General features: G+C 38.5%; 1 long non-coding RNA gene across 1 annotated transcript; it reads right to left on the reverse strand.

Moving 5' to 3' along the window:
- Positions 1 to 2,363: 2,363 nt before the first annotated feature.
- On the reverse strand, positions 2,364 to 8,468 carry LOC148116437 (uncharacterized). Its single transcript, XR_015729379.1, has 2 exons — positions 8,307 to 8,468; positions 2,364 to 4,205 (listed from the first exon to the last, which is right to left on the reverse strand). It is a non-coding gene; the product is annotated as an uncharacterized LOC148116437 (long non-coding RNA).
- Between the last annotated feature and the right edge of the window lie 835 nt (positions 8,469 to 9,303).

The raw sequence follows: 9,303 nt of genomic DNA on the forward strand, positions 1-9,303 counted from the left end.
ACCCCAGCTCTATGAAGGGAAAAAACATTGTGAAACATCACATGATGGCAATGTGACGCCGTGAGTTTGACACCTGTGGCTCTAGTGATTAAGACACCAAGCTAGAAACCAGGAGACTGTTGAGTTCTAATCCTACCTCATGAATTGCTGGCTGGATGGCTTTGAGCCAGTCACTCTCTCAACCCATAATCTCAGGCTCAGAAGACAAGCTGGTAGGTCAATTTAAGTTTCAACCAATGTATCCAAAACTCTGTACTTTTGTGAAAACACTGGGGTGGGGTGGGGGAAGAGTTGGATAGATCCTAATGTATCAGCAACCATATGGTTAATGTAGCATCCTAGTTTGTATCTATGGATACAACTAAAGATGTTAAGCTGCTTCAGCTGTCGGCTGGAGATGAGAAGATAGGAATGTCATGAAAACAAAGCATAAAAAATGGGTATGAGAGCTTGTCTAATGCCTCAGGGGAACCTGATTATGAACCTTTAGTAAATAACACACATTAACGAACAAGGAGAACCATGATTGATTATTACTGGTTCAGGAGTAGCTTTACATGACAGAAGTGATTAATTAAAACTGTACAACCAAGAAATTTCAGGGGGAGTTAATAACTCATAGATAATCCTAACCCAAAGATTTATTGAATTCAAGCAGAGTGAAAATGGTGATAACGCACTGCGAAGTATCAGGAAGTTTTCTATGACATTCATTTTCTAATTTTAATTTTTTTTTTATTGAAAAGTTTTACAAAAAAGAAAGAATTTCCCCCCCCCCTGTTCCCCCCACCCTTTGCCCCCCTTCATCCCACCCTCCCCCCCCCCCGACTTCCCAGAGCAAAATACAAGGTATTTCATTTGGTCAAACATAAACTAGATTAATCTACTTATCCTCAAAGTACTACCTCCCCCACTGAAACCTTAACTCTACTACCGATAACCAAATACTTCTAATACTAACAGTCATTCATAAGCTGTTTGATATTTTCTTGTCTGATACTTATTTTGAATATAATCAATCCATCTTCTCCATTCCGATACGTATCTTTCTTGCATGTGGTCCTTCAAGTACGCCGAGATTTTCGCCATTTCTGCTAGGTTTGTTACTTTCAATGTTCACTCTTCAATAGTAGGCAAAGAGTCTTTCTTCCAATATTGAGCTACCAGCAGCCTAGCTGCTGATATTAAGTTCAAAATCAATTTAGTCTCTGAAACTGTACAGTCTGTAGTTATACCCAATAGAAACAATTGAGGAGTAAATTTCAACCTTCTTTTCAAAATGTTCTGCATCACCCACCAAATTTTTATCCAAAATGCCTTGATTTTCTTGCAAGTCCACCATATATGATAATAGGTTGCATCATTACATTCACATCTCCAACATTTAGCTTGCAAATTCGAGTACATACATGATAATTTCTTAGGATCTAAGTGCCATCTATAAAACATTTTATAAAAATTCTCTCTCAAATTTTGTGCTTGCGTAAATTTAACATTTCTGACCCAAATCTTTTCCCACGTTTCCATCATCACTGGTTCCTGAAAGTTTTGTGCCCATTTAATCATACAATCTTTAACCAATTCAGTTTCTGAGTCTATTTCCAATAATGCATTATACAACCTTTTAATATGCATCTTACTTTGATCTCTAATCTGTTTCACCAAATTTTCCTCATTTTGCATAACCCCAATTTTTTGATCCTCCCTCCATCTAGCTTGGAGCTGACCATACTGAAACCAAGTAAAAATTATCCCTTCTTCTTTTAATTCCTCTAGAGATTTCAATTGCAACTTACCCCTTTCCAAAAGAAGAAGCTCTTTATAAGTAATCACTCTATTCTTTGCTCTGTACTTATATTTTCTATTACATGTCTGGGGTTTGCCCATATAGGTATCTTGTAATTCATCTTATATTGGTACTTTTTCCACACCCTCAACAATGCATTTCTAAGTATATGACCCTTAAACACTTTATCAACTTTTTTTTCATACAACAACTAAGCATGCCATCCATATAACAAATCATAACCTTCTATATTTAACATTTTTTCTTCAGTTAAGTTAAACCAGTCACTAATTTGTGATAAAGCTGCAGCTTCATAATACAATCTTAAATTAGGCATTTTAAGACCTCCTCTCTCACGTATATCCTGTATAATTTTCAGTTTCACTCTTGGTTTCTTCCCAGCCCAAATAAAAGTATTAACCCCTTTCTGCCATTCCATCAGATTTCCATCTTTTTTAAGCACTGGTATCATTTGAAACAAAAATAAAAACTTAGGTAATACATTCATTTTTATTGCTGCTATTCTTCCCAGTAGTGGTAGTTGTAACTTTTTCCATTTTTCCATTTCTTTCTGTACTTTTTGCCAAAGAATTTCATAATTGTTTTTATACAATTTCGTATTTGAGGCTGCAATATATACTCCTAGATACTTAACCTTTTTAACTACTTCAAACCCCGTTATCCTCCCTAACTCTTCTTCTAATTTTAATTTTAATTCAAAAAGAACACAGCAATGAGAAAATGTTATTTTAAGTTGGGTTAGGCAACCTGCTGTCTTGCAGATGTTTTGGATCATAATGCCCACAATCTCTTCTCCTAATTTATTCTTACTGGAGAATTTATTCAAATCAGGTTATATATTCCTGGTTTATGGACATATTATACACACATATGTTCCCATATACAATTGGAAAACAGAAAAATTATCAAAACGAAAAATCTTTCATCATTGGCATTTTGACAGAGAGTGATTCGAATTTTACTTATGCTTTCCTGCATAAAGTCTTATGTTTAGTTGGCTGCCCATCTGATAAAAGGACCTGGGCATAACTTTTATCCAGAGAAAACTGAGTAGGCAGTAAAGCAGCAGAATTCCAAATGGAACTTTCCAACAATAATATGTAATTTTTCTATGCATTATGGAGAACAAAGGAGGTGATCTAAAAGATGTCACATGGAAAGGAAAGGCCAGGCCTAAGGGAAGGGAACAGGAAGAAATGTTTGAATCTAGCCAAGACAGCTTTTCCGATAACCAGCAAAACAATTAGCAGCATCATTAGTCTGATGTAAATGGATTGAATCATTAGATTATTGCAGAAGCCATTTTTGCCAATTTCTTGGATCTACTTATGTCCTTAACCTGTGGAAAATTGCAGGAGATTGCCCAGTTATCCGCAAATTAGCAAATGTGGCTTTTAATCAAGCAGCTTCTCTTGTATCATAAAGCCTTTACACAAACTCAAATTCCAATTTTGGGATTTCTGCAGCCCAATATATTGATACTGATAGCAAGCAAAGCCTACTTTATGTATTTCATATTCATTAACAGAAAGAGCCACATGATAAGGGTGCCCTCATTTAGCAACTGCCTCATTTAGCCACCATTTGTAGTTACAACCTTTGTAGGTCTATGAAACAGAGGAAAACTAAACTACGATAATAAAATTGTGATGCTTCACTTAGTGACTGCTTCATTGATGACCAAGTTGTAGTCCCAATTGTGTTTGCTAAATGAGGAAAACTTATAATGTGGTAATCCTTCAGAGGAAGAAAGTATAAAGTTACACATTTAGTCTATGGAACTTTCTAACTAGAATATTGGAGGCTGCAGACCTAGGAAAAAACATCCAAGAGCTTTGACAGCTATCAAATTGTTCAATTGTTATGCTTACTCCAGAAATCACATCTTACTTATTATAAAGAATATTTTTCTATAGATGCACTAGAAGCCTCAAAAGGGAAAAATGTCTTTCTTTGACTTTTTGCCACTTATTTTGCTCACTCTGGTTCTAGCACAACATAGGACACAAAGAAGAGAGGACAGGAGGAGAGAAAAGAAACTTGTCTCTATTTTTCAGCAGATTTTTTTTTTTGCTTCCTAGTTCCTAGCCAATACCAAGACCTGGCTAATGTGTATTTTGTGGCTTAAAATCACCCATTCCTGATTGTCAAAGCCTTTGGAATTGTCCTGCTCCTGCTTTTGCTTTCATCAGCTGGGACAAGCCACAGCATATTAAGACCAAGGAGAAAGTCAACAATTCTCCCCTCAAAAGACAATGGTACAAGTATGTGGAAAATGAGGCCAGCTTGCAAAGGCAATCTGACACCTTGCTCGTTCACGGTGTTGGTTCTGCTTTGCACTCTGTTGCAGCATGTCCTGATGGCTGGGAGACTGAAAAGTCCGACCTTCTTAACGAACCTTTTATAGGAGAGGTGAGAGAGAAAGGATGAATGAATTGCACAAGTTTTGGTGGTTAGAAAGTACCATAGCTTGCAGGGTAAATCTGGCTTGTGAATCAATTCATTTACTATTCCTATATGCCTCTGTCCTATCACTTCTCAGACTTGTATGAACATATAAAATATTAACATATAATTCAAATAGAACCATGAAGAGTCAGAGAGAAAAAAAGTGAACAATCCACATATTTCCCTGTTTTCTCTGTCATACAGGGAACTATTTAAGTTAAGGTAACCTGATACTGATTAAATATTAACTTGCTGCCCTTCCCCCCAGAATTCCACCAAAAGAAACTTTCAGTAACAGAAGTCCCCTGTAATGTATTTTTCCTTGTCATATTGACTAGATTTATATTTCACATACTCATAGCCCTGGCTAGGTATGCTGGTGCCTGCAAGCACACATGTTTCCAAAGACATCCTCCTTAGATCTCACCAGGCTCCACCAGAATTTCCTCAATTTTAAAAGTTTCTTCTAATTCAATTAGAATATTGAATCATAAGGCTGGAAGGGATCTTAGAGGTCTTCTAGTTCAACCCTCTACTCAAGGCAGGAGGCTTGCACTATTCCCGTCTATTTTTGAAAACCTTCAATGATGGAGCACCCACAACTCCAGGAGGCAAGCTTTTCCACTGACATACCATTTGAATTTTTAAGAATTAATCAAATTCTTAGAGTGACTCTAGGATTGTTTTTTAGAAAAAGACACGTTATATATTCATATCAACCAGCTGTTCACATGTGTTAGCCGCTCAACTTGTAATAGCCACTAATTTAGTTACTGATAAAGCCAGAGGATACATAAGTACCTGTATCCAACTGAGATGATGCCAAACATTAAAACTGTGTGGTACTTGCTGCCCATCCCCACCCTCACCCTCTTAGATGCCTACAATATTGCATGTAAAATAAGTTATAACAATACACAGATCAATCTCCTATTTCAAAGGACAACAACAAAGACCCAAGGATCAACACGCACATCTTTCAGAGTTACAGAATCCAGTTGGCTGCCTTAAACGCTAGCAATTTCTCCATTAGTAATTTATAGCATCTTTATAGCATTACCGAGCTATCACAGAAATGACAATAGCTTATCTTCATTGCTATCTTCATTCATGGCCTATCTTCATCACTGTTATTTTGTCATAATCATGATTCCAGAATATACTATAAACTGCTCATGGGGGGAAAAAATCCCTGAGTAAACTTCATAAGTAGACCAACTTCAAATCAAGTACATGAGAGCAGGGTTTACTGGTATAAACCCAGCCATAAGAAAACTAATTGTGGTTTTATTTATTAATACAATATATATATATGGCCGCAGCCAGGGCATGTTCAAAACATTTTGCTCTTTAAAAATGCTGTAGAAAAGAATGGGAATAAGAAGCCTCTGAAGGCAAACTGCTACCATTCCCATCTTTTACCCACAACTATCATTTGAAAAAAATCAGTCACACACTGTTGAAATTCAACCTCTTTGCTGCTGAGTTTGTGGCAAAATCACAGCCTACTGAGATATCATAAATACAGTGCGGAAGGCCTTGTGTTGCAAGTTGTCCATCCTAGGCCCAAAATGTTGAGCATTAATGAAATGCAGCATTACTCCTTATCTGTTTACTCCCAATATCCTGAATATTGCAAGACAAAAGCAGTGCAATCCTATGCATATTAAACATTCTATATCCATTACAACGTACTCTTAGGAAACTATGCTTGAAGTTTCATCAAAAGTACATGTGAGAATGTCTTCTCTAGAACATGCTGTTCGGCTGATAAATTTTCAGATGAATGTTTACAATTATTGTTATTATTTGTTTTTATTCACCAAAGGACAAACACGGTTGCATTTTTATTACTTTGTCTTGTTTTAATTTGAGCCACTCAGAGCCATGGAGAAGAGCTATCTATGTGGTTGCTACGAATCAAAAACAATTTGAGGTACATAATTAATCACTTAGATTCAGTGTGGAGTAGGGAGGTGACTAAATTGAATGAGTTTAACGGAACTGAAAAAGAATCTCATTTTTTTCTTTGTTCTATAAAAATTTGAGTTCCAGCCCAGAACCTACTGATAGAAATCATGTAAGTAAACTCCTAAATATATATCTGCAGCAAAATGTTCTTCTTGGGTTTTTTTGGAAAATTCTCAGTAGACACGGCCACATATTTGGTTCTTTTATAAATGGTTTGATTTGTAATATGCTAATAATTGCAGGATTAACTTTACAAAATCTTTTCCATAATCTCCTTATCTTAAATCACAAAATCACTGAATTTGATAATTTTTTTTCTAATTCTGCAAAGATTACTCCTCTCTTTTCAATTATTATTACACCTGGGATAATGTTGTGTTCTAGCTAGTGATCCATTTGTATGTGAAAATCACATAAAATTTAATACCATTGTTTTGTTTTTTTGTGCTGGGCAGCCAAAGGCAGAGAAGGGAGAAGAGATGGAGATAGTTTGTGCAGTACAAGAAAAGATGACCACAGGATTCAGTGATTATTTTAAGTGCAGGTTGGTTGCCAAGCACCCAAAATTTGTTCAGATGATTATGAAGATGCAGTGATGGTCACAACTTTGAGAAGCCATTGTGAGTCCATTTTTTTCACCACCCTCATAACTTTCAACAGTTGCTGAATATATGGATGCAATGCGAGGACTATCTCTAAACAAGGTTCCATATATTTTAATGATACTGGTCTCTTTAATTTTCTAAAGAATTTTAAATTCTTTAAAATTCTAAAATTTTCAAAAAGTATGTTATATGGAAGAAAGGGGGATGGCTCCAATAAGCCCATGCCAAATGGCACAAGTACATACAGCAAATCAATGAATGATTGGCAGACTTCATTCAAAGATTGAACAGTGTACTGGTTTGAGTCTTGGGGAGATGCCATTTTGTCAAGATCAAATGACTGAACCAGAGGAAAACAGACTTGGTCACCCTGTGATGGCGAACCTATGACATATTGTATTGTTCAAAGCTGACATGCCATGATATTTTGGCATGAACATGTTACACATCAGCATTCACACTAGCATTCACCAACACTCAACTATTCTCAAAGGACACACCTCATTCTCACACGATTTTCAGAGGCTGCAGAAGAAGCCTCTCAGAAGAATAGGATGTGCTGTCATCTCTGGACTCTCCAGAAGTTGGGTAAAAGGGCCGTACTCTTGAGTGGCCTCTGGAGCCTCTGAAAATGAAAATGAGGCACACTTTCACGTGTCTTTTGGAGTCTGCGAAGGCCATACAAGAATGGGGTGTACTCTTGCATGATTTCCTGCAGAAGTTATGCAAGAACACATCCCATTCTTGCCCCTGCCCAGAGGCTGGGCAACAAACAGCACAACCTCAGGCATGACTTCTGGAGGGTCCAAATGCCATATGAGAGACACCCTATTCTCACATGGTCTCTGCAGCTTCCAAATCTCACATGAGAATGGGCCACGCTTTTACTTTTACATGGTTTTCAGAGGCTGCAGAGATGGCAGAAGAGCATAATCCAAAGTTGTTTCAAGAACAAACGCCTTACGTGACAGAGAGCAATCTTGAGTAAGCCACAGATGCCTGTTATCAGAAAGAGAACATCGCCTGAAGGTAAGTGGCATGCTGGAGAAAATTGAGCCACAGGGGCAATTGCACCATTCTGCAAGGCTCACACACTTTGGCGGGAGGTGCCCTTTTGGAGTGGCAGTGGTGGTCCTAGGACTGAAGTCAAGGCCTGGGCCTCTAGGCCCAGTCTTAGTGCTGCTGCTGAATTGTACTGTTCAAAGCCTGGGGAGGAGAGGGGGATGGGGAGGGGGAAATAGAGAATTGTTTCTTTTGTGTTCAAGGGTGTGTCTGTGACATGCCGGCTTGGTCAAGTTGGGCACTTTCCAAATTTTTGCTACGCCCAAAAAGTTTGCCATGGCTGTCCCAGGCACAAAGCAATATTTACATGCAATGATAATGCACTGCCTGGAAAACCACTTCTGATTAAAATTGCTTAGGCTGAGTTTAGGTCCTCTGCAGTGAAATGATTTATAATCTTAAAGTTTCCTGACCTCAGTATTGTTTCCACCATTCACAAGGAGAGGCAAGCGAAAAGGGCCTTTGGTTCTGGTCATGTTGGTGGTTTTCTTTTTCTTTTTTCCTGTTCGATAGCCAGAAAGAGGCCTCCAAATGGCCTTGGCTTCTTATAATCAGAGGGCAGTCTGGGAATGCCATGACTTCAGAGGCAAGAGGTGAAAGGGGAGAGGAAGCAGCTGCCCCTCCTTCCTTACCCTTTGGAGGAGGGTTCACAGGGTGTTGTGTGGCATGCAGAGTGGGAACTACTGTTGTTATTTTAATACAAACAGCCACCGACCTTTCTTTCTGGCAATGCCCTGAACTTTGCTAGATGTCACCAGCATCTCACTAAGCCAAAATAAATCTCAGGGACAAGCTGTAAAAAAAGAGAATTCCTGCTGCAAAGATCACAAAGGCTGAGTTTTGCAGAAGCCAACGCCAGAAGGCAGATTCTGCACGCGGAGGCACAGGTAGCGCCAGAGTGCAGCAGCGAGAGGTTAACCTGCACAAAGGGCTATAGAGAGGCAAGTGGAAACGCGCAGGCCGAGTGGTGGAAATCCATCAGGCTATTTGATGCATTCCAAGCGAACTGTCAGTTGCAAAAATGTTTACACTGGTTCTTTCTATTGAGGCCGCTAACTGGGCTGTAGCAGCATGCCCGCCTGTTTCGCCAACTGCTGTCAGTGCCAAAAGGCATCCTGAGGACAGAAGCATTAGCACATGATGGAGAGGATGCTCCATCTGGAACCGGCCCACTTGGAAGCATAATACCTCAGCACATTGTGTTGGATTTGATTTCTCTTCAGAATCGTTTTAGGAAATAAATGAAGCTGAGTTGCCGTTGTGTAGCAGAATGGTCCTGTTCTTCGAGAGCTTTACTTTCATTTTTGGAGATGTGTGAAACTTCATTTTGCCCACTGACACAGCACAGTTCTCATCTAAAACTATATGCATCTGACCTGGATCTTAAGCAGAAAATAGAACAATAGTTAG

This window comes from Pantherophis guttatus, chromosome 1 (genome assembly GCF_059756535.1).
Source record: "Pantherophis guttatus breed Tessera chromosome 1, ASM5975653v1, whole genome shotgun sequence".
NCBI classification, from domain to species: domain Eukaryota; kingdom Metazoa; phylum Chordata; class Lepidosauria; order Squamata; family Colubridae; genus Pantherophis; species Pantherophis guttatus.